The sequence below is a fragment of the Gymnoscopelus microlampas genome (genome assembly GCF_963454915.1).
Source record: "Gymnoscopelus microlampas genome assembly, chromosome: 20".
NCBI lineage: Eukaryota > Metazoa > Chordata > Actinopteri > Myctophiformes > Myctophidae > Gymnoscopelus > Gymnoscopelus microlampas.
The window spans coordinates 13824330-13832451 of record NC_139957.1 but is presented as its reverse complement, the minus strand read 5'-3'; positions in this window follow the sequence as shown (position 1 = coordinate 13832451).

Sequence of the window (8122 nt, the reverse complement as noted above, 5' to 3'; positions counted from 1 at the left end):
TTACTGTGAGCTCTCTGGAGCGCACACACACACACACACACACACACACACACACACACACACACACACACACACACACACACACACACACACACACACACACACACACACACACACACACACACACACACACACACACACACACACACACACACACAATATATATATATATTTATATAAATACACACAGGTACACTTGTACTTGTGAACAAGTACTGTATGCATGTACAAAATGCTGTAGTACACATGCGAATACACAACAGACTTGATTGCGTGCACAAAAACCTACATACAGATCACTTTCCAATATACTGGCATGCAAACACAAAACACACAATACAACAACAATAATTTGAACTATGAAAACACACTCGCAAGGACGCGCACAAGAGAGAAAGAAGCACACTATACAAACGTAATTTCCTGAAAATTTCAAATTGGGAGTTCATTCATACCTCAATGACATACAGTACACTCTAATGAAGAGACTTGGACCAGTGGAGAGAGGGGTATGCCAAGGGGCCCTTGGAATAAAACAGTAGTTATAAACAGTAGTTTAGTTTCACTATCATTTTAATGGTGCTTTTCCACTCCATGGTACCAGTTAACTCCACTCGAGTCTACTCATTATGGTTTTCCATTGGGGAAAAGTAGTACTTAGTACCTGGTACCTTTTTGGTATCACCTCCGTGGAGGTTCCAGGCGAGCTGCGATGATACCAAAGGTGATGTGAAAACACTGCAGACTGATTGGTCTGAGAGAATCGTCCCTAGCGTCATGACGGACTCCCCTATAACTGCTGAAGCCTGGTTCATACTTAAATAAGAAACAGAGGTTGCGCCACAACGATGGGTTTTCTCTAGCGACGGCTAAGAGACGATGCTCTGATGAAGGCTCGATCTTAGCCGAAATGCGTAACTAAGTGTTCGTTTATTGGTGTGTGGCAATAAAGAAAAGTGGAATGTGAGTACTTTATCCTCCATTGATTAAAAATTTGGGATGTGCTATACTTTTGGGGATTTTTTTCAATTCCTTTTATATTTGCTTGCACATCGTGTCTTGCACCGATAATAGCCGATATACAAGCTCACAATGCGACTCGCTGCGACGCGTTGTGAGGTTGTACATCGGCTATTTTTGGTGTGACACACCAGCGGGGAACTAAGTATAAATCAGTTATTAGATCAATGCTGTAAGCAGGAGTAGGTATGAAGGTACCTGGATCTGAGGTCTACGTGCTTTCAAACCAACAACCAGTACCGCAGTAGACAGATCGACTGGCTGAATGCCGTCTCCATCATTAGCGCTGCACTCAGCCTGAACAGTCCTCACACCACACTTCCCATCCCTCACACTCTCTCTCCCTCCTTCTGTTCTCTGTTTACTGCAAACACAGATAAGAAGCCTTTCAGACGGCCATTTTGTTTATCTTTTTTTCTGTGTCTCTTTTCTTCCTAGGGCGATAAGATCGGCAACAGAAAGTCGACTGCAGCATTTTCTTTTTTCTTTTTTTTTTTGGGGCGGTGCTGCTGCTGCTGCTGGTGGTGGTGGTGGTGGTGGTGGTGGTGGTGGTGGGGGCACTTTGTCAGAGGATTCTCAGGCCTAATCGTTCTGAAACCTGATATGACAGCTCCTCTTCTAGCGGGTTGCTCCTCTCCAAATAATGTGAGTGGGGAAAGTGTTTATTGTTTGAGCCTGAAGTGTGTGTGTGTGTGTGTGTGTGTGTGTGTGTGTGTGTGTGTGTGTGTGTGTGTGTGTGTGTGTGTGTGTGTGTGTGTGTGTGTGTGTGTGTGTGTGTGTGTGTGTGTGTGTGTGTGTGTGTGTGATGGGGAAATAGCACAGATCTCTGTTTCTCTGAGGACTTTGTCCCCTTAGGCCATGTTTTATTTCTAGTAGGCCTACGGATCTCCTCATACTTACAAACACTTGCAAAACAACACAGACAATAGTGGACAAGCACATTGTGAAACTCATGAAATGGTTTAATGGTGTAATTATACTTTAATTGAACTAGAATGGTTTCTAGGAAGCTGTCAAAGTGGCTGGTGGAGTACACTCCATAACCAATCACAGACAAGTCATTTAGTATTGTATTTTAAAATCTGGAGGAAGGATGAAGGATAAAGGATTTTAATTTGTCATTCCAGACATAAGTAAGTAACATGACAGGGATGACATTTGGTACTCAGGTAAAATCAGATATATTTTTTTAAAATAAATAATACAAAATAAAATAATAAAACACAATAGACACATAAACGACAACCCACAACTACTTTTGCTTGTTACAATTAAAGCCAGACTGATATATCAGCCATTATTTGACTTTTTTGACGACCTCAGTATCAGCCGAAGCATTACACAGCCGATGTATCCCGATTTTAAAATGTCATTATACAATAGGTGAAAATCTTCACCTCGCCTTGCGCTGCACTATGAGCTTGTAGATCAGCTATTAAGCATCAGCTTAAGTCATAAAAATAAAGTTCTGTTTGTGAGTATTTTATATGTACTTGTTTGATTGTTCATAGTATAATTTAAGCTAAATATTATTTTCATATACTTCGTATATCAAAAAGTGAATTGGGTTTATTTGTGTTCATTTGTTTGCTTATAAGTTAACTTATGTTCTCAACATTTCTTTAATCGATTAGAGCATTTTGCAGTTTATTGTTAAAAACATTGGTAATCGGTGGGCTAGGACTCCAAAACCAGAATCGACATCAGACTCAAACATTTGGCATCAGTAGAGCTCTATTAACGATGCCTCAGTACAGATTGTTTCCAGCTCTTAGACCAAATATCCCCGTGCACCCCCCTTTTTATATTCTAACCGCTCATTATATGACGGACATTGTTTGTTGTTGATGAAGTGTTGAGTCGTTGACATGCCCTTGACACCACAACGCTGGGCTGATTACAGCACTTTCAACAAATAAGGAAGAGGACAGTCCCTTGGAATGTCGCTGGAATTCCCCGGAATTCCCCCCCGCCGACCCGCCTTCCGACCTCCTTCCCCCCCCCCCCCCCCAATCCCTCATCTCTCTCCTCTTAGGGAGGCTGACTGCAGTTTAGCCGGGCCTGAGCGCGCTGCCTCGCCTCTGCACCAGGAGCTGTACTGTGCACGCTGTACAATGGAGGGAATACTGCTGTTCTATTCTGCGATCATAATGCAAGGAAACATTACCTCAGCGTGAAATATGTCAGGGACAGAGAGAGGGATAAAGAGAGAGAGAGAGAGAGAAAGAGATGGAGAGAGAGGCCCCTTAGAGATGTGGTTGAAAACAATCAGGGAGAGAGGAAGCCAAGACAGGTGCCCACCTCCTGTGAAAATATCCTGGTGCAGCGTTGGAGGACCCAGCCCAGCCCAGCAGGGGGGGGGGTCTGGGTGTGTCGCTGTTGACAGCAACGGGAGCAGGGACCGTTAGCAAGTGAGTCATAAAACCATAAAGGCATAATGGCTTTAACACGCTCAATAGAGTAAACACACATCGTGCTATCTCTCTCCTCCTCTCTCTTTTTCACATACCTGTACTCACACACATACTGTGCACACTCACAAATTATGTGTGCACACTCGTGTACACATGTATACGTGTACACGTCCGTGCTCACACACATATAGGCATACGCAAGCGGACAGATAAGCTTACTTTTCAAGAGAGATGACTGTTCTAGGATTAGGAACACATTAATTTGTGTCATCTTTATAAAGGAACGTGGGTACTGGTCAACCGCCAGCCAACAGCAGGTGTGACCTCATAAATTGCTGTCCTTTACAATCACCTGAGAGAGAGCAGGTGTTATGATAATACAGCTGTAAACCACTCCATACCATGACAGCCCCTCACTTTATATAGTCTGTTGTCCCTCGTTGTTTAGGATGACGGTTAACCCACTTAGACAAGCTGGCTTGACAATGACACTGTCAAAGGTTCAAGCTCACAAAGAATCGCGTAGTGACGAGCTGTGAGCTTGTAGATCGACTATCCACGCCAAATGTTTGCCTATTATGACAAGCCCAGAATAGGGACACAAGGGATCATGCGGTCAAAATCCAAACACAAGTTAAAGCAAATCATAAGGCTGGGCACTGTGGTGGACTAGTATTATGTGTATATTTAGTTATTATGCAGCTAAAACATGGAAATGTAATGTGCCTATTAATTAGTAATGAGTAGCCACAAAGTTGGATGCTAGTAGCAGTTCATAACTATTATTGGTCACTGTGCACACTGTGCATTCTGCGCCAACTGCCCTTTCAGTAATATTCTGTTTTCTATGGTGTTAATAGGAGTTGAAGAATCCCCCACCGGCACAGGCATGGACAGTGATGGCAACAGCAGCCACTTGGCCATTGTTTTGGGGAACGGCTGTCCATTCAGCATGCCACCCTTGTTGCCTCATGCTCGGTGCCAAACCATGGCCAGACTGCTGTTCCAGTGGATGTGGACAGCCTTCACACATGTACCCCCCTGACTGACACAGATAGTGAGGAGGAATCCATGCCCACCACCTGCTCCACCTGCTCCCAGCCACCCACTAAAAGGCCGAAGAGGGGTGGCCTTTTTGCCAAACTTGTTACATAAAAAAAGAAATTTGTATGGAGCATACTGTAATGAAAGAAGTCAAATACAAAGCTTTTTGTACATTGCTTCAGTCCAAATGTCCCCAATCACTGCCTCACTCACTGTACTGAAGCCCCTCACAAGATGACCTGCCAACGATCTGCTGTGCCATGTGGCCCAGGTCCTTCTTGTAAAAGAGAACTGCATGGTTCTCAAGCAGTTTAACTGATTTAAATAAAGACTAAATAGAAACCATTAAGAATATGTATATTCGAGCTGCAGAGGCCAACAGCCTAGACAGTGGTTGAACTGGGCAGCTTCCACATGTTAATGTGTGTTTGTGTTACACAAACTGTATTCATCTTTGACAAATCCCTTATGGGTCGTGACTCTTTGAAAAGCTATTCAAAACACCTGGAAAGACAGACACAGGACAGACACATCGTTCATCCCAAATTCCAATTAAAGATTAAAAAAACACCTTCCATCTCCACGATGACCAGTCAGTACACCAGAGCCCCCAGTACAGTATACGGGAGGCACAGACCACCCTATACTTCCTGTGTGACATTCAATACCTAACGAAGACCTGGGGTCCGAGCGTTATGTATAGCTCGATAAATTAGAGTGACATTAGAAGGCAACATGCACTGCATTTTCGTTCCCCCCCCCTCCCTTCTTCATTCTACAATAATGACCCGTTGGCATTCCCAGGAGGGGCACCGGGGATCAAAAATCCTTACCCTCCTGAAGGGCTTTCTTTAATGTCTTTGTGTGTGTGGTGGATTTGATACTCCCCATCCCTTTAAATGAGATCCCACTACATCCATTAGTCACACAAGGCCAGTAATAGGTCTCCACACACAGGGAGGGTACCCCCCTGCATAAAGGTCACTGCCACTCCAAGTCTATACCAAGCTATTGTAATGCTGTCCCCAGCAAAGAATGATAAATCCAACCTATGATAACTTTTACTATACATGTCTATTGTCACCAAAGTACACCCTCCTGTCACTGACATCTTGGTCACATTTGTGTTTCCTGTTGTGTTAATGTTTTCCCCTCAATTGGGACAGCTACTAGCTCTCTTACAACATGTAGCATATGGGAACATGCACTGGGAATAGAAGATCAAAAAGTAAATTGTGTGTGTGTGTGTGTGTGTGTGTGTGTGTGTGTGTGTGTGTGTGTGTGTGTGTGTGTGTGTGTGTGTGTGTGTGTCTGTATGTGTTTGTTTGTACATGTGTGTGCGTGCGTGTGTGTGTGATATTTCTGACTGAGATCTCACAAGGGAGTCAGTGGGAGCATTGTTAAGCCACGGACATTTTGTGTTGCTTTGAGTGGCGTGATGTAAATGTACGATCCGTGCCCTGCTCAGGGCCGCTGGGCAGAGGGCCTCTCCGGCAGGGTGGTGGGTTTCAATGGCAGGGTGCTGCGCCTCTGCATGGCAGGATGGTGGGCCTCCCTGGCAGGGTGGTGGGCCTCTGCATGGCAGGATGGTGGGCCTCCCTGGCAAAGCAGAGAGCCTCCCTGACCAGGGTGTGGGTTCTCTGAAGGAAATGACACTTTCTCTTTCAAGATCTCAATCTCGAAGGAGAACAACTTGCCAGGCAAAACAATGTCGGTGTTGAAACGAGGGGGAGTGGGCCACTCCGTTCTCCTCTTCCGACCCGGTTCCGGGTGAAAGGAGTAGTCCGGTGGGGCTGGATGGCTGGCCAGGACCTGATAAGCACCTGCAATGGAGCAAGCGAGGAAGAGGAGGGAGGGAGCGCACGATTGTTCTGGGTAACACGCTCAATGGATCGTCGATGATCTCAACTGCGAGTCCTGCAAGCTGTCAAGGGATGGTTTTGTTTGACCGGAGAAAGCTACTGTGGTGGGAGATGGAAATCTGTAATGTGCTCATAACCTCCATGATGACTAGAGCCAAAGCGATATATCGGTCTAGCCGATATATCGGCTGTTATTTTACGTTTTTAGCGACATTTGTATCAGCAATTATGCACCTGAATTTGGGCTTTTCATTATAGGTGACATTGCTTCAACTCTAAAAATGACTTAAAATGGACTCCTTGTGAGAAGGAGACGTGGTGAGTCATGTGAGGTCTGGTAAAGCGAAGGCAGTTAATCATACAGTACTCCAACAGGGCCTATAGTCTGGTTGGAGAGTTCTGCTGAACTCACCCAGGAAGTGGATGGGGCGCGGTGGGAGGCAAAGGATGCTGGGAAATAGGAGTGGACGATGGAAAGGTAGGGTGGAGGCCATTAACGTTGAGTGGTGATTACAGAGCAACTTCCTTGCCTCGTTTTCCTTATCTGAACCATTTAGAACAGCAATGGCCTAAAATGGGTGATTAAGACTGTGCTGCTCCCACAAGTATTGCCAAGTTCCAGTACACTCATAGTACCAGTAGCTCTTGTACAACGTACACTCAGCATGTAGAAGGCCAACCCGTTCTCACTCCCAAGGAGTCACATTTTGCCGCTCTGTCAGTAGCCCTGAAAGGTCAAGTTTTGACATGACGGGACACCATGGCGACGTCGCATGTTGACAAAACTATGCCTAAACCTAACCCAAACCCTAACCACACAAAAATATACCTAAACCTAATCCTAATCCTAACCCCTAACCTCATAAAAACTATGCGGAGAGACAAAAATAAAAGTCGTATTCTTGTTGGGATTCAATCACGGGAGGTTTGCAGTTACTAGCCAAGAGCTGCTACCAGGTTAGCCACCAACCAGCTGGCCAAACCCTCGATTCGAGTAGGATTTGAAGCTCCAATGCGTGCCTTTTAGTTGTTGTAGTCGTATAGTGACGCATTACGGAGTGAAAATGACAGAGCGGCAATAACTGACCACTATCTGTGAGAATGTGTTGCAACCAGAAGGCAGCTGCTCTCAGGAGGTAAAGCGGCAACCTTGGAAAAGGAAGGACGCTGTGGGCGCTGGGGCGTGCCTTCTCCTCCGCGTCACTAGCACCCATACCCTAGGTGGGGTTGGCGAAAGGTCCTACTCTGTGTGGAGTTTACATGTTCTCCCCGTGTCTCCTAAGGTAGTTAATACCCTCACAAAAACATGTAGTAATCCTGGTCACTATACTGCCTCCCCCTGGTCAGCCGGGGCGCCTGATGGAGGGGAAGGGAACTGGTTGGAATAACGTGTTCCTTCCACGTGCTACGTCCAACCAGGGAAACTCCCCCCTGTCAGGTGACAAGAAGCTCAGTTGGCTCTCACGCATTGAAGGAGGCATGAGCTCGACCCTGGGCTCCCTAGGCTGGTGGGGGGAGTGTAGTGCCCAGGATCACTTAGCAAATTGGCACCAGGTGAAAAAAGGGTTACAAAATCGAGGGATTTAAAAAAAAAAAAAAACTGACATCAGGGCCCGAACGGCTGGCGTAGCGGTCCGGGTAGGCTGCTATCCATTAGTAGCCTTTGGTGCTATGACCTTTGCTGCGTGTCACTCCCCATCTCTCTCTCTCCCCATTTCCTGTCAGTCTACTGTACTCTATCAAATAAAGGCAGAAAAAAACAAAAAAAATATCTTTCAAAAT